Source organism: Diadema antillarum, unplaced genomic scaffold (assembly GCF_040938485.1).
Source record: "Diadema antillarum isolate AM-2024a unplaced genomic scaffold, OU_Dant_1.0 seq00001265_RagTag, whole genome shotgun sequence".
Classification (NCBI taxonomy): Eukaryota; Metazoa; Echinodermata; class Echinoidea; order Diadematoida; family Diadematidae; genus Diadema; species Diadema antillarum.
In genome coordinates, this window is record NW_027272047.1 from 1,610,764 (window position 1) to 1,629,707 (window position 18,944).

The 18,944-nt window shown below is 35.7% G+C and overlaps 1 long non-coding RNA gene across 1 annotated transcript in view; it reads left to right on the top strand.

The window, feature by feature from the left end:
• Positions 1–5,300, top strand: part of LOC139745441 (uncharacterized) — a 74,088-nt gene extending 68,788 nt beyond the window's left edge. Inside the window, exon 3 of the long non-coding RNA XR_011711892.1 lies at positions 4,999–5,300. This is a non-coding gene — a long non-coding RNA (uncharacterized lncRNA). The remainder of the gene's footprint in view (positions 1–4,998) is intronic.
• Positions 5,301–18,944: the final 13,644 nt, after the last annotated feature.

Below are 18,944 nucleotides of genomic sequence, written 5' to 3' on the forward strand. Positions count from 1 at the left end.
GTAAATTATAAAAGAGATGGGATATACAGTTTGTATTGAGTAACTTTTTAGGTAGAATAAGTGCTTTATCGGAGTATCTCTAGTAAATTATTATTAATATTAAATTATTGATATTATTATTATCATTATTATTCACATCATCATTACTATTATCATTATTTTCATTATTATTATTGTTATTATCATTATCATCATCATTACTTACTATTATCATTATTTTCATTGTTATTATTATTATTATTAGTAGTAGTAGTAGTAGTATGTACAGTGTATGTATTGAGCAGAGAGACAACACTAGATCATAGAAATGTGGTTTCTGTCATTTGAATGGTTATCATGGGTATGAGTACATGCAGTGTTTACAGATAAACTCACGGTTTGCAGCCAAATATCATAAGAATGCATCAAAGAGCAATTCCCATATGGAGTTGGTGGTTGGTAGAGCCATGACATTTTCCAAAGGAATAACAAAATTCCAAGCGTTCAGGACAGTGTTTCATGCATGCAAAGTCATGTAAAGCATGAAAATATGAGGTCCTACATACATGTACATGGTGTACTTAAATTGTATCAAATAATGTATCCATATCTGTGAGTGTTATCTTTCGACAGAAAATGTGCAGAGCTATATATAGGTGACTTCTATCAAAATATTGCAAGGTTTTGATGTCCCACCTAACAAAGCAAAGGGTTTTAATACTACAGTGCACTCCCGTTACAACGAACACGGTTATAACGAAATTTCGTTATAGCGAAGTAAAACCTCTGGTCCCAAAATTATCGCCATTAAAGTCTATGTTCCAAAATTTGCTTATAACGAACACGGTTATAACGAAATTTTCGTTATAACGAAGTCTTTTCCGAACACCACTGACAAAGAAAAACAAAAGAAATGTGCTCCGTTATAACAAACTGAGGATCGCTTTCGAAAATACGTAGCTGAACAAGCATTTATAGCTGCGTCACTGCATGGGCGAATGCGTCACATCAGTGTGTCTTCGCTTGGTGTGTCACGCACAGTTTCGAGGGGAACTTGCGTTATTGTAATACAATAATCTGAAATTGAATAACTTTGTTTTACTTTCAGTGTATGACGAGTATTCAACAAACAGTATATCATATATGCTTGGCTTCCTTGTTTTCGTTATATATTGTATTTGTTCGGTTATATATTGTATTTGTTCGGTTATAACGAAATTTCGTTATAACGAAAGAAAACTGCCGGTTCCGAGCATTTCGTTATAATGGGAGTGCACTGTATCATATGTGTTATTTTGGTTTGGGGGATATTATGAGCTAGGTCCTGTTGGAGGCTAACATTACAGTTTTTAATACCGCTCTTCAAAGTGCATTGTTCATTAGGACTGTTTCGTTTTTATGAGCAGTTTGTACAGTTGAACCTCTCTTATTCGGCCTCCCTTTATCCGGATCTCTCTATTATACGGACGCAATCTCGCCATGATTTTTTGTTTTGATAATTACGGGAGGAAAGGGGGATTCCCAACTCCTTGAGAACTCCTACACAAACACACATGAATTACACATTACTTCCAACATGAGTAACATACATTACCTCAAATTTCCTTCCAAATTGCTTACCTTCAGACGTTTTAACATCCCCAAACATCCCCAAATGTAACAATGAAAAGGTTGCAGTATACACATTACTACATGTGGTACTACAATGGGCTACATGTACATCAGTACATGTGTGTATGTATATGTACATGTATAAAGCATTGAGTCTCCCGTATCCGGCCAAATCCCTTATCCGGATGAGCCCCGGTCCCGACTTGTCCGGATACGAGAGGTTCAACTGTATTTTGGTGTACATTGTATACACAGCGTAATCAGCAGCAGTGTTGGAGATGTTCATTACATTTTGATTGGAGCTGTAATTAGACATCTATTCCAAGCAATTTTGTACAGCATCATCAGCCAACCATTAGGTCTTTTTACATCCTAGGCAATGTCCCAGAGAATAAGACGAACAATTTGATTCTGAGTTTTTGAAACTGTGTCATCTGTCATAAGATGTAAGAGGAACTGGGTCATTTATTTCAGGAGGAGAGACCCTTATGGGACATACTGTGCAGGCCAGGGGTCATTAAGTTACTGCACGTTAGGGAATCGCATGCCACATAGAACAGGGTTCATGAAACTTTCATGATTGGTCCCGAAATTTGCATGGATGCAGTTTCTGAGATGGATGAGAGCAGAATACTGATGGCATGAGATGGGCACAAAGAGACAGAGAGAGCGAGAGACAGAATTTGGATGTGGCTGTATCTACGTAGACGTACGTAGGAGTTCATATTCAAGCTTGGTCTGATCATGACCTCTGTATCACTCATTTGCAAGAGCAATTGCTAATTCCAGTCAATTCCAAACCTAAAAAATAATTCCTAGAAGGGCTCAAAATTCACTCATCTTTTACCATTTGGAAAATTGTGTTGGCTTGCATAATATACATGTATGTCAAAAGGGCCTATATACCAAGAAACTTGTCTCACTGATGCAATTTGCCTGGATAGTGAATTGTTTAAGAGTATTTCAAGATGAGAATTGTAAAATGATTGCACTCAAATGACTGTGTGTCTGAAGCGCCCTTCCCGTTCAGCAGGGGATTGATAGAACACTACCAGTAGGTGATGATCAAATTGTGCCCTAGCACTAGTATCGAAGCGCATGTAGCTAACAAGTTGCTGCATGTGATTCACTCTGGCATGATGGCTATATACTGTAATCGATGTAATCATAATATGCAACATTACGTAGCAGCCAATTAAGGTTGGATATGCTCTGAGATAGCGATACTTCCGGCATACCTTTTAGTGTAGCATTTCACATTTTCGTCATAACCCAACTGACCTGGGTGTTTTTGTGAAGTGAATTCTTTCGCACATTTCTTATGCATGTACACCAATCTCCAATTCAAAGTAAATTCAACAGTTTCTGCAGGCATATGAGGATTCTGTTTTGCCTTAACCCACATCCTATAATGCAGGGCTGCCAACTCTCCACATTGAGCGTGAGACTCACACATTTTGGTCCTTTCTCACTCTAAAACTTTATTTCATTTGCATGCATTTCTATTGATCTCACTCATTTTGACTCCTAGATTATAGCATTGGCATATGGGAGTCTCACTCTCAACTAGTTTCCAGTGTTGGCAGCCCTTATGTTACTAGATTTTGTGTATGGTTCACATTCTTTTTGCATTCAGTGGGTTAATGGATACTGTAAACGTCAATATTTTCGCGCGATTAATTTTTCGCGCTGAGCGGCTCGAAAACGTATTCGCGGGTTCTTAAATTCGCGCTCCGCAGCAGGTTACTTTACTGTAGTACACATTCACTGCTTTCATCCAAAGCCTCTGCTACATAGCTTGCTATGCCAGCGTACGACAAGCGACGTAGCGAGCGGCTCGACTGCGAGTACAAGCACTCAAATACGTAGTACAGCTGTGGCTCTAGTACCGTAGTCACGGGGGACTGTAGCATCGATGCGTGCGGTGCACACATGCATGCTACAGTACACAGCAATCTAGGGTATCGTCTCTTCGCACAGTACTAGTAGCGTAAACATGCCTGTACATTGTACTACGTAGCAGTATCATCGATGAAGCGCACACAATTCATCCCGTTCAAAATGTGCGTAGAAAATTGTGAAGATATATTCGCGCGTTTTTGAATTCGCGCTAGCCGAGCGTAGCGCGAAATCCGCGAAAATTAATGTACCGCGAAAATTTCCACGTTTACAGTAATGTGCTAGATGCCTTCTTGTAAGTACAGTACTCTCCACATAATCATGATATGCAGGGAATAGCAAAAACTTTAATTTTATTGGGGTTCACAATTATCAAGTGCCTGATAATGCAGTAAATTCTGTGCCATGTTTCTAGTAGTTCTTGAAAGTGTGTGAATAGACTGTGAATTGGCGTCAAAAAAAAACATTCATATGCCAAATCAACCAGACATCATTAAAGTGTGTTGCATTAAGGATTGCTATACCTTACTTTACTTTGATTAAATTTGAAAAAAATTGTTCAATCATAAGAAGTTGGTATAGGAATCTAATTTATCAACGACCATTATAAGCTACACCATTCTTGGAGATGTCTTCCATAAAATTCCCTGTTACTCCCTAGGTGGTTGGTCATTGAAAGAGGCTGCTGTACATGTATATGGCAGTACATGTACAAGTGAAGGTCCACAAAAGAGCCCCATGGAACATCCTCCTGAATGATATTAAACATTAAACATGCAGACATATAGAACAAATTAAGATGTCTTTGAAAACTTTACCTTTGCCAAACTATAACTGGTGAGCCTTTTAGTAAGCAGCAATTTTTAGTCTCTTTGTCATATATTATTTGTTTCAAATTTAGCTTCATGACTGTTCCTACACAGTGACATGCAGCAGACATTTTATAACATGAAGTCATATATTCAGTTACAAAGAATGTAGAACAGCATTACACGCAGCATCCTACTGTATCTATAAGGAGTAAAAGCTCAAAATATTTTGCAGAAATATTTTTTACCTTCTTTATACTGCCTTTTAATTTCTTCAAGGATATTGCATCTTCAATTGTACAATATGCTCAAACTGCTGGTATATTGTCTATGTGAAAATGTTGTCCTCATATATATGCAAATATACTCATTAGAAACTTTTTGTAACAGTATTATCATTCTTACATGAAGGCATGCATTGACATTAACGTAGTTGTGATAGTTCAGATCTTTTTGTTTCATTTTTTTTTCTCTCTTAGTATTTCATTAATGTACAGGAATCATGTTCCTGGCAGATTGGAAGATGATTTTCATGAGAAGGCATATTTAAATCATTGTCATATACTCGAAAGGAGAGATAGAACGAATATAATATGTGGTATTGCTCCAAAACACCTGTATCTCTCAATTAGAGATAGGGAGAAAAATGATCATGTCTCCCCTGTGCCATTGCTCATTACACATCTCTCTTCCTACACAGCCACACAGATTCCTGCCATGTTACAGCACTGCAAAGGACTAGGCGATAGTGTCTCCCTCCTGCGAGAGAACCAACACAAGATGCATGTGGTTTCCCCGCCCACACACGTCCTCAGCGGGTAGATACGGCGGAGAGGATCTTCTTCATCAGACAGCATCGCACAGTGTTGCACAGACAACAGCAGCAGCCCAATAGAAAAGCGAGGGACAGACACACACACACACTCACACACCGCAGTATAGAGGAAAGCACATGCAGTCGCTGGGAAGCACGCTGTTGGACGGTCATATGGTCTATCGGTTTTGTATGCATGCATTAATTTGATATTTTAATCTTTTCACAAAATGCCCCTTCATACACTCAGCCTCTTTTTATATGTCTGTCCCTTTCAAACTCGCTGTATGATGTTGCTCCCCATAAATATAATTATCATTACAAATTTACTCACTTCATTCCTTTTTCTTTTCTCTGTATCATCTGTACTATTTTCATCACATAATAGCTGTTACCTGAATCAACATTATCTTTGCATCGTAAGCAATGATAACATAAAGTGAAATAAGAAACTGAGCAGATGTAAAATGATATTGCACGCCATAATTATGTTAAACTGCCTATCATATTTTCGCAGCCAGGGAATGGGAGAGGTAATACTAGACTTTCATATGCTGTGATGTTTTCCTCTCTTTACTTAATCATATTCTACTGCTAATGCATATGATATCATAAATATGATAGTATTATGATTTTATTCAAATATTAAAAATGTATGCAACAATGGTTTCAGCCCCTGTCCAGTTTTTTTTTTTATTGTTTGTGAAAGCTGTTTTCTTGCGTCAAGTCATAAACAAATTATCCCATCATACGTCTTTACCTTCTGCATGCCTGAACTGTTTGAAATTCGATACCCATCAATGTTGCTGCATTAATAGCTTTGTTTTGCCATGTATGTCTCTTAAATTGATGTTATATCTTTGGCTGAGATGCGGGGATTCAGATTTTAACTTTATGTAAAATAGTGAGAAACCACTTACAGGAAATATTAAAGGCATACATTGTTCTAAGAGGAATTGAACATAATGGTTACCACCTTTCATTAGGACAACTTTGTTTTACTTGTTACTAGAATCTCAGTGATTTCAAATGCAATTTTCACCTAACAAACTTTTAATTCCTCCTAGAATTGTACCCTCTTTCATATTTCATATAAGTGGTTTCTAATTATCTTTAAAAAAGTTAAAACCTGAATCCCCATCTCAGCCAACACTATATCATCCCTTTAATGCTTCCACCATGATACTATAATGATGCTAGAGTTTAAATATATATTGAAGGGATGATTTAATCTCAAACACTTAGATGACATTAGATGGAAGAAAATGCAAGCTTTTCAATGCATGCTATACTATATGCATATAATCAAATGCGTTATCATGGTGTCCAATCAATAAATAAGCAATAATCTAACTACAAGTATATTACATTGTGATCCCTGCCTTGCTTTTCAGATAAGGTAATCTAACTTCGATATCAATAATATTGTGTGCATCGTTTCTGCAGATAACATGGATCAAATGTCCCTTTACCACTCACATATGTTATCATTTTAGAAAAAGTATTCTTCTTTCCCATCTTCCTATTTTTGCTCCTATGTCAGTTTGGACGTAGTGGAATTTGGGCTTTAAAGTGGTGATAAAGTATAGGTTGAGGTGAGGATTCAGCTTTTACCCTTTTTTGGCAAGATACTTCAAGAAATGTTAATGAGCATACACTATTCTAAGAGGAATTCAAAGTCTATTTGATGAAAATCTGTTTAGAAGTGGCTGAGATATAGAAAAAAGAGACAAACAAAGCAATCCTTATAAATGGTGGGTCCCACCTTTTATCAAGATCAGTTTATTCTGCATATATCAGCTGTTTTGAAACCAATTTTATCAAATAAGCTTTGACTTCTCTTAGAATTATCTTAGAATTATATGCTCTTTCATATTTTGTCAGAGGTTTCTCATTATCTGAAAAAAAAAAATTGTTGGAAATGTGAAGCCCCATTTCAACTAAGACTGTACCATCCCTTTACAGGGACTGTACAGTACTGGTTGAGGTGAGGATTCAGCTTGTAACTTTTTTGCGCGATATTTAGAAACCACTCTGAAATGTTACGGAGCATACAATTCTAGGGGGAATCAAAAGTTTATTTCATGAAAATCAGTTTTGAAATGACTTAGATATCTAAAAACAAGGTAAAACAAAGAGATCCTAATAAAAGTTGTGGCCTGTCAATTTTATTAGGATCGCTTTTATGGATATCTCAGCAATTTCATGGCCAATTTTCATCAATCAAACGTTGAATCCTTGAAATTACAAGTTCTTTCATATTTCATAAGAGACTTCTAATTATCTCACACAAAAAATGTTATAAGCCTGAATCATTCTCAACTCGTACTGTACAGTCCCTTTGATTTAAACGAGTGAAATTTAGGCAAGATCTCATAAAGCATACAGATTTTGGAATCTTTCTGTGACATAATTTCATTTCCTTTGCCTTTCCCCAGATGTTTTTGGGCATTTTTCCTTCTGGGTTGCTTTTGTGTCAAAGGGGAGAATAGGTTAGTAAGTCTCTGGCCAGATTGTGAATGATTCAGTAAATGTACACTGCAGCATTTTTCTTCATGAGTTGACTTTCTAGTTTACGATGAGCCATCTGCTGAAAACCTGATTTGCGCCAGGCTCACTTTGATGTGCAAATAGTGGCTTGTATACCAGTATATTGTGAACTCATTGGTGTTTTCTCTTTACTTTCTTTCCTCATTTGAGAACCACTCCATCTCACTCATATTTCCACTTTGGGAGAGTGAAATGAAAGATAAGACCAAACACAAGGCTGAAGTGATAGCCCGAGAGTTTGCAAATTCAAGGGTTTTACCTTTGTTCCAGATATTATCTACAATAAATTCATAAGCTAATCTATATTCATGAAGCTTGCTGTCCACACTTTCAAGGACGCATAACCAGTAGGATACCCCCCCCCCCCCAATGATTAAATGCCATTGCGCCTGTGTCAGATACAGAATTATATTTACTAGAGAAGCAAATAAGTTCAGAATTTTGTCAGAGGAAGGATTGATATCATGAGTCTGATTTCTTACAAAATCAAAGCCAAATTAAAATTGCTCTGCATACCTACAGCATGTATCGATAAATATCAGCATGCATGATTTTAGCTTTGAGTGCACAGTTTTTAGTGAGATTTTGAATAATTACTTGCTCTATGTGCTACTTTTTTATTTGAATCTTTTATGAGCTGCATTCATGTTACTTTACAATATCATTGGGCAATAAAATTTCCTTTGACTTTTAACAGTGACACATGCTAGTAAATCCAGAATGTAACTATAGAATACAAAAGTGCTCATACTACAATTTGCAGTAATTACAAGATGTACAAGTTAGGAGCAAATGAGGGCAGATTCATTTTAACCACCTGTGTCTGAAGTCTCTGTCTCAACTGATATGAAATTATTCACCATTTGTTGCTGTACAAATAAACATACCGGTGAATGTTTTTGATGATTTGAAATTATGCAACCCTGAGGAAATATGCATTGATCTGTAAAGATCTAGATATTGATTCATTTCAGGGAAATATAACCAAATTAAAACTCTAAGGTATCAAATAAGTGTGCAAACATATATGCACTTAGAATATGCATTAATCTATAAAGATCTAGATATTGATTTATTTCAGGGAAATAAAACCAAATTTTAACTCCAAGGTATCAAAAAGTGTGCAAACATACTTGCACTTAACAATATATGAAGGTATCTATGAGCTATGTATATACTAATAATACGATTACTCCATTAATGAAGTTGCTATTACTTTGAATAGAGAGATGATAACCTTGTGTACCTGCACTTGTCTTCAAATGTTTGATCTGATTCCTGAATGATTAAGAACATAAATATCCATGTCTACCTATTTCCCTAAATGCTGCAGATGCAAAGGATAATGGCAACTTTGATATCGGAAAGTTACTCATGTTCAATCTGTTTCCTCTGCTAATCTTCTAGTATTACAGAGAGAGAAGATGAATTTGTAATTAGATATCAAATCTTTTCAGTAACTGTCAAATTGTAACCACCCCGTAGTAAACAAACTCATAGTCTATTTTTGTTTGAAGTTCCCAAGCATGTCCACCTACATCAAACAAATATAAGTTTTATCTTCAAACATACATTTTTTTTTTCTAATGATTGATACATGATAGTGAATGATGATGTTCTTAGATATGTGTTATACCATTAAATGTGTGCCCGATAAAAGGAAAAATGATATAGAAATGTAAGCATGTATATGACAGTAATATAATCAACAAAATAATGACAATATAAAATTTAAAATATATGTAAATTTATGATTCAAAATCTGTAATATATTTAATATTTAGGAGTAGAATGTGCGATAATGCTGGTGCCATTTTTCCACAAGCTCTATAACCAAATGTCTTGAATTTTGCACATATTTCAGGAGATATTTTGAATTGAACATAGAGTATGATCTGGCTGATATGACTTAATAAGTTTGCTGAGATAGGTAGGGGCATTTTGATGAGGATTTTTAAGTACAAGTGTAAAGACTATAAATTCATATTTTGAGGATGTACACTGTAAATGCTTCCATGTGTTACATAGTAGTCTTTACAGCACCCTTGTCTGCTGTGCACTTCTCTGTTGCTTCTAGAAGCCTTTTTGTGTGTTTTTTTTTTAGTTGAGCTTTGAAACATACAGTAACTAAATAGAGTGACTGTGAAGCGATTACAATGTCTGTATCATATTGAAATCCTCTTCTACTAACAGCCTCCTGCCCCAATCTTTGCCCCTTTCACACTTGGCAGAATTGGGATCTCAGATGTCGAGGCGCCAGCACCATGGTCATCAAGGGGCCTTATACCATCATCCGTCGAGAGATTGATGCCCGCAGCTCCTCTCTTTACCATCCTCGTGTCAACGACGATGGAGTGAAATGTGCCCACCAAGAAAGTCAGGGGCGTAATGATCCTGCAGTTAGTCCACTGTGACATCTTCGAGGGTCTGTTGAACACTGGATAGATTAAAGATCACAAGAATGTTAATAGTCCATTGCATTTCCTTCCCAGAAAAGTAAAAGATATATAAAGCATGTATGCATATAATTCATTAGTTATAAATCACAATTACAGAGAGGCATTCCATATTAATTTTGTTTTCCTTGCCATTGTCTGCTATAGATAAAACACAGACACAAATGAAGTGGAAATCATATACAACATCAGCAGGAGACATATGATATTGGTTTATTGCTGAATATATTAGATCTCAAACAGTCCATGTTTTGCTGAATGCAGCAGCAGAGTATTATAAAATTCTCTGTCATTCTCCGAGCATTGTACTGATTTGAAGAAACACAAAATTGTGGTGGACCTTCTTTGGGGTAAGAAAGTGGGCCTGTGATGGTAATGTGTTTTTGCAATATTCTCAATCTAAACATTTGAAACAATGCAGCTGATCAGCACATCGGCTGTCATGGTTTGTTCACATCTAAAATTTCCCCCAAACAAAACTATTGCAATATTTGTGGGCCTATAGAGGGTCAATTTTTACACTAATATTGTCTAGTTTTATGACTTAGTCGTACACACAGTCACCTCCACATCCAAGTTAGCCATTGTGAAATTTGAATTCTAATGAATTCTGGCCAACTGCTTTGAGTATAGCTGAATATAGGACTAAGTTCATCAGCTAGCACCATATCCTTTTGTGATGAATTTGAAGTCACGTTCAGCATTTTTCGTTTGTCACCCTTCCCACCCCTTCACTTACTCCCCTTCTATTGCTACATGTTTGACATTGTTAAGTTTAAGTGGCCAAAAATCTGGGCTAGTGTGTTATTGGTGGTAATTATTCCTACTTGTTTACATTCTGCTACTTCAAATGATAATCCTCTTCTTTACATTTGCTATTGGTTTTACCACCCACCCCCTTTTGCTCTGCAAATCTTTCTCTCTCTCTTACTCTCTCTTTGCCTGTTTCTCAATTTGTGCAGTATTTGATTTACAACTTCAGGCAGGTTTGTTAACCAGTGTCTCATTTTTTTTTTTAATTGAGTATTTGCAAAGGGATTTTCGTAGCTGCATTTTTCTTCTGAAGAATTGACTATCACTCTCACACCCCCCCCCCCCTTCTACTTGATCACTCTGTGCATGGATCTTTCCAGGGTTCTATTTTTCGTTGGCATTTTCCCCCATCTCGCGGCTCTGTTCTTCCGAGTCTCACTCCATTCTCAGTCAAGAATTTGAGGTACCGAGTTGCCATGGAAACTGTGATGACAATAGGACGTTGCTGAATTTGAGGCAGGCGTCCATGAATGCATGCCTTGAGGCAAAGCTCCCTGGCAGCGGTTTTCTACTTTCGGGGGGGGGGGGGGGGGGGGGGGAAGGGTGGAGGATGGGGACAGATAACTTCTCTTGTAAGGGGATGACAGCCTAGTTTCTTTAAAATACAATTTATGAACTCCACAATGAACGATGTTGAGATAGAGGTGATGACTTTGGAGAATGTAATAAGTCTTAGAATTTCTCTCTTTCTGTTTCTCTCATAATTCACAACTTGACCATCTGTAAATTGGCAGAAAAGGGGATTTGTGTTTCTTTTATGTTTGTTCAGGACATTCAACAGTTTTTTTCATTGTGTTTGTCTTCTTCCCCTTCCTATCTGTGAGGTATGCACATTATTCATCTTTTCCTAAGAATTTAAACTCCTAATTTTCATCTTTTGTGTGTATTAAACCTTGTGCTGTCAAAAAATATTCCAGCAAGTGCATAGATTACTTTTCAAAATAGTGACACAGGGAATAGGCAGTCAATATCCCATATCTGTGTCAAGTTGTTACAATACTATACTTTACCACAGAGAAATATATAACAATATAGAGGTGTACTTAAAAGCAATGATGTAACATAGGCCTACAGGAAAATCAAAATGGTAAATGAAACCAAGGTTGGTACGACAGACCTTAATTATATGGCAGCAGTTACCATTAAAAATGTCTCCAGGTCCTTTTGTCATTCTAAAGTATTGCAAATGCATGTCAGATGTACAACATGTTCATATCTAACAATGACTTCAAGGTTTCAGCATATCTATAGGCCTTGGAGTTTCTACATCACCATGTGAGCAAATAGATATTAACTCCTTGTTGATATATGTGGCTGTCAAAAAAAGACAATATTACTGTGTAGATGTCTTGCTGTGTGCTTGTATGTTATGTACTATAAGTGTGCAGGGCAATTACCCAGTCCAACATGTTAAAGGAATGGTACTGCACATCTAATACCTAGAGTGTGCATGTAAAAGGATGGCAGCCTTAATACTTGAAATGCTTCGAGTAATCATATCTTGCATCCCCTCACTGATATGGTACTAGTCTAAAATATGTGATAGCAGCAAATACTTGTGGCATTGCTTCTATATCAGGCTAAAGTACAGAAGAAGAGGGGGAAAAATCTTCATCTAGGCAGAATGCCACACAATATGTTAGTGCTTAACAATGTTCATGGCCAGAATTTCCATCAATATGATATATGCACCATTTTATATATCCATGCACAATTTTCAGAAATCACAATTTCTTTCAGGCTGTACTCTGTATCAGTTGGTCTGTCTGTTTCAAATAGGTTGGTTTACTGATGTCTTGAAAAAATAACAATATCTTTCTGTAATGAAATGAGATACTGTAAGATGAAATGAAATAAATGTAGTAAAGATTAGCCACAATTTTCTTCACAGACTTAGTGACAAGCTATTCTAACCATTATTCTGTACATTTTCAATGCATTTCAATGCTCAACTGAAAATGCACTTTGCATGTGTACATTAGTTTTTGCTAGGTCAGTCAAGCCTTGGGCAAGTTTGCTGGTTGCCAGGGAAACTCTTTGTTATAGAGGTATGCATAAAACTTGAATGTGTTTGTAGACCGGTCCATTGCCTGATAATGATTTCTATCTCTTCTTGTGGAAAGAATGCAGTGGGTATAATTATAATCTTTTTATTTTCTGCAATCCTTTCTAGCTTCTTTGCAGAGTATCAGTGCCAAGTTATGAGTCTTTTGCTATGAAGAGATGCAAAGATTTGTTGAGACAGACTTGTCACAAGATGGTTGTGACTTGACAATGCAATTATATGTCTTGTCAGCAGCTGAGTAGTGTAATACATGCATCATATATCTATAGTTAGCATTTATCAGCGGTTGACTGTTGAATGTTGCATTGCCACATTTTCTGGTTGCAGCATTTGCATACTTTTATCTATTAGTTCTAGAAGAAGACTGATGTTTTATTTTCATGCAATCTTTTATTTGAGATGTGGGAAGTTTTGTGACTTTGATTATTTCATCACTCTCTTTGTCTTAACATTATTGAAAAACCAGGATACAAATGTGTTACTGTCAATGTTAATATAGTCACTTCAACTGTATCACCTCTTTTATCATTATGTATCAGTCTTTTTTTTTTTGGGCAACCTTCATTCTGTGAAATATTGCTTTATTAGTAATGTTTCTTGCATCAGTCGGATCCCACTTTACACAATCAGCGTGCTGAGTATCTGCAGGTGTAGTGACTGCTATTACCTTTCACCTGTTCACAAAGCTTGAGGTTTTCATTTTCTTCACAGCATATAACGTTGTCTACCTTATAGTGACTTACATGTATATCATCCCAGTTATGTTAAACTGTGAGTATACTTTGTGTACGTAGATGTGCATTTCTTTGTGTTTAAACCAGAATAATCGTGAAAGATGTTCCATGATCATGCACCATCATCCACCATGAGCATTTGAATCTATTTTTTACTCTTGTACATGTGGAAAGGGGCATATTTATGTTGTATATTCATTCAAATGTTGTGAACATTCCATGGAATGTATGCAAAGTCCCTATTGTTCACTTGACTGTCTTGAAAGTGATACAGAATTTTATCACAATTTGAACGTTGACTTTGCATAAAGGAATATCATTATGATGTAAATCATAAGAACAGCATGCTGCTTTATTTGAGCACATGTAATCTTGAATGGTTTTCTGTTTCACAATTTCATGGGATGTGCATGGTAATTAGGGAACAGCAATGTCACTGTACTCTCATTGTACCATGGAGTATAACTACTTTTTTTTGTCCTTGACCCACATTTACTGCTAAGCAACTTTATTAACTCTTCGGCTTACTAAGGGAGATTTTATACTATAGAAAAATGACTTGTTTGTAATTGATTCATATAAAGATCATAACATTCGATTTCAGCCATCAACTGTCATCTATCACTGAGATTTGAAGTTTATAAGTACATGTTATTCAAACTGCAGTGGTTTAAACACAGGGCTATTTTTGAATGCCTCATAAGAATCAGATGTAGCTTCTAAAGGCATGCTGTGATGATGTTATTGTTAGATATCTATGTGTGGCCTAGAATCAGAAGAGTGCAATAACCTTAAATTCCAAGCTTGAAAAAAAATGAGGAAGTGGGAACTGCAAACATGGACACAAAAGCTTTCTGCCTTGTTTTATATCAGCTGAAAATGCAAGAATCGTGATTTAAATCCTTTTGCTACTTTGCTTATTACTTAATGAAAAAGTAATTGAAACTGACTGCTTTGCTTTATGAAACACAAAAAGATAAAACTTTTCAAAGCGATAACTGTAAACTACCCAAATTATTTCAAGGCATAGTTGCGAATTACGTTCTTTAAGGACTTTTGTTACTTTCAAGAGCTTTGCTAGCAATGCCAAAAATGTGGTAACTTACATTTATTGTATAGAATAGGTATTGTATAGCAGTCACTTCAAAGAACATGTACTCAATGTAACAAAATGACTAAAGTGGTAAAATATTTCAAAGAAAGGAATTGATCATGTCATACAAATCTATGCAAAAAGTGTTCTAAATGAGAATTGTGTTGGACTGTATTAACAGAACTAGTCCGTTTTTGTGGCACGTATTTATTCACTATATATATGGAAAAATGTTATCAAAAAGTATATGTAGATGAAAATTGTTTTGTTATTCCCCTTTGTAAATATTTCTTAACCACACTGTCAGTATGTATCATTTATATGACAAAAAGACAGTAGATATATTATCAACATCAGTTATATGGTTACTGTGAAAAGGATACTACATTACAGTTATATATTATGCTGTTGGTATATGTATATCAATAAACACATTTATGATGTATACGAACTTTTGTTGTTTTGGTAGCTGTTTTTATAATTTTATAATGATATATATAATATATCACCATTGCCTCTTCCTTTACATCGCTCATGATGATATTAAATAGTGCAGTACCCCACACATAGATGTGCCCAAGGCAACTTAACATTACACACATACACACACACACATACACTCACACACACACACACACACACACACACATATATATATATATATATATATACATATATATATATAATATATGATATAATATGTAGATATAGATATGTAGATATGTATAGATATATACAGTATATAACTGTTTATGTGTGTGTGTGCATGACTTGTGTGTGTGTATTATACATTCATATCGACTGTTTGAAGGTTATTTTGCAAAAATTCGCATATGTTTCAAAAATCATTTTAATCCTCAATTGCTGTTGATTTGGGTTTCTTTGTTAAAAGTCCTTACTTTTATTTCTTTCGGTATTATAGATCGAGATCTTTCTGCATGGTCCAGAACGAATGAATAATCATAACAACATAACATCTGCTGCTACAAAATATTACAAAGTTTTGAAGATCATTACACCTCTCAGTCTTCACATGTCGATTTTATGTGTATGAGATCCCAGTCTACTACAGAGGGGCTTCTTCACAGACTGCGTTTGTTTATCACACTTTTCACCCGCAAAAGTAATTCGAAGAGGTCATTTTTTTATTACTTTTCGATAGGCTAAAAATATTTTACCTAACAAAAAATTCATCTTGAACTTTTACAGCAATACATGATGATTAGTCGTCGGAACCAAAATATAGTCAGTAGGGTGACCCAAAGATTATAACGTATCTTAAATTCATATTTTCCTTGGTACAGAAAAATTGCTTTTTTTCCCTTTTTGAGAAATTGACAAAATATACAAGTGTATGTGTCAACTGTCAATTACAACTACAAAAGTTTGTGCACTGATATGTTAAAGGGATCGTATAACGACGTATAGTATTGGTTGAGACCTAACGTCAGGTTTCTTACACTTTTTTGTGAGATAATGAGAAACCTCTTACGAAATATGAAAGGGCATGTATTTCCAAGCAACATTCGACGTTTATTTGATGAAAATTGGTTTCGAAATGGCTGAGATATCCAAAACAGAGCAATCCTCGCTGTAAAAGGTGGTACCCACCTTTTATTAGGATCGCTTTACTTTACTTTGTTGGTTTTGGGGGGATGTCTTGGCCACTCTAAAACCGATTTTTATCTCATAATCTTAGAATTCCTCTTAGAGTGATATTATCTATATTATTTCATATGGGTTTTTGGTATCTCGCACAAAGTTGAAAGGCCACTCCTATCTCCACCACTACTATACCATCTCGTTAAGCACACATTTACATAGATGTGAATATGTACATAATGGAAAACTGCCCAGTCTAATCTACTCTGTAGGAGGCCCCCTAGAAACAAATCCCTCAATATGTCCTGACAATAGGAATATAGAAACCTATCTTGTGAGTTTAGTGTCATAATTGCCTTTTGATTTGCATGTAATGCACAGGAATATTTGCAGCCGTGTATTTGAATAAATTGAAATGATAAATGTGTTTATATATATATATATATATATATATATATATATATATATATATATATATAATATAATACACTGTCACTTTCTCAAGGTATGTGTATGATATTAGGCCTATCCTATACAATGTATTATGGTCTACAAATATACTGGTCAGTGATTGGTCATTGTGTAATCACGTGACTAATGCAGCCAGGATCAATATTCTGTATATTATACTGTAGTGATATTGCCTATAATGATGTCACCTCGACGGGTGATATAATTCAAGAATTTGAAAGGCTGTCGACGAGGCTAGAAAGAAATGGTGGTGAGGACCATAAATATAACAAATATTGCCTTAGTCTATTGACGTTATGCAACATTTCACGGTCCCTTGGGATTTATGTTATCTCCTCGAGACAATTATTTTCTCTCAACACAGCGCTTCACCAAAATAATCTCATGGGGGGGGGATATAACTTCAGCGAGGATGTCAAGTGTTAAAATCCACCTCTAGAAGAAGATATATCTGTGCAATGCAGACTATGGGGGGGGGGGGGGGATTGATTCCTGCATACACGAAGGGGGGGGGGGGAGATATAGCTTCCGCGAGGATGTCGAGTGTTAAATTCCACCTGTATAAATGCTATATCTGTACAATGCAGGCTAGAGAAGGAGGGGAGGGAATCCTGCATACACCATAAATCTTGCAAGGGAATATTGCATTATATTGCTTCCAAAGTTATTATTCTTATTGCTTCTATATACGCTGTACATGTATTTGATTATTGCTCATATTCTCATTTGTATACTGATCCTTTCATTCCTTTACTGGGTACTGCTAATCAGTCGTTTTATGTACAAATAAATAAACGAGATAAATAATTTGTAAGAAAAAGTGCCATGATTTTATTTTACTCAAACATTACTCAGCCTCTGTTGCGTTATACCCTGTAGATTATAAGGCATAATCTACCATTTGCAGATGAAACAAAAACCCTGCATTAGTGCTTTAAAAGAGTTCTAAAATGTGAGTTAGGGATAGAAACAACCATTGTGAAAATTTAAATCAGTGTAATCAATGTTAAGAATTGTTAAATGTGCAAAGTGTGAACACTAGTTATTTAAAAATATATATATTTCCAGTCTGAACCGATTACATTTATGGTTTATCGAGAAAAATACTGAGATACCGCCTTAAATTTTAGGCTTTATTGCGAAAATTATGCCTATATGGTAGGATGCCTTGTGATACTAAAGACCTACACATATGCATCAAAAAAGATATTTTGAGCATTACTGCTCCCAAAGGTAAGCAGGACCTTTAATTTTGCTGCGCATATAATCCATAGATAGTTCATCTACAGTGACAGCAATTTTTTTTTTCACACTACCTTCGAAAGAACATTAACACCTGTGTTCATGTACATTATGTTTATTTATTTACCTGTATCTATATTAATTACGAAACACACACACACACACACACACACACACACACACCCATACACATTACAGCCCATAGATGGGTTTTCAATTGATTTGTTGTAATGAAAAAAAAAGGAAAGAAAGAATTTGCACGCAATGGAGGGGGGGGGGGGGGTGGGGGTGGAGAACATTGTCCTACATCACGTTTCGTCCCGAATGGCGCGTAAAGGTCTTCTGCTCGTAGAAGGTAAGTGATTAGTCATCTTATCCTTGAGTTCTTCTCAACTGCACAATCATCATCAAAATAAGGTAGAAGTCATAAGCTGCACGCTGCCCTCAACGTTCCTGAAGTGGTTAATTTCTTTGCAGCGGTTGTTTCAATAATACTCAAACCGGTGTGTGGATTATTCTGGGTGATATTGAACTGGGTGATATTGACAGAACTGCCAAAATAATTATACATGTCATTTCGTGGCTACCTAAACTCCGTACAGCAACTGAAATAAAAGAAAGTAGAGAAGTAAGGCATTTTACACTTTTTGTACTCGATGAACTATGACTAAATAAAAGAATACACTTGCAAAATCATTACATTTATACTCGATGAACTATGACTGAATAAAAGAATACACTTACAAAATGATTACAGTAATAACTCTAATACCTTTAACGTAAACTTGCCTGACACGGTACTAAAT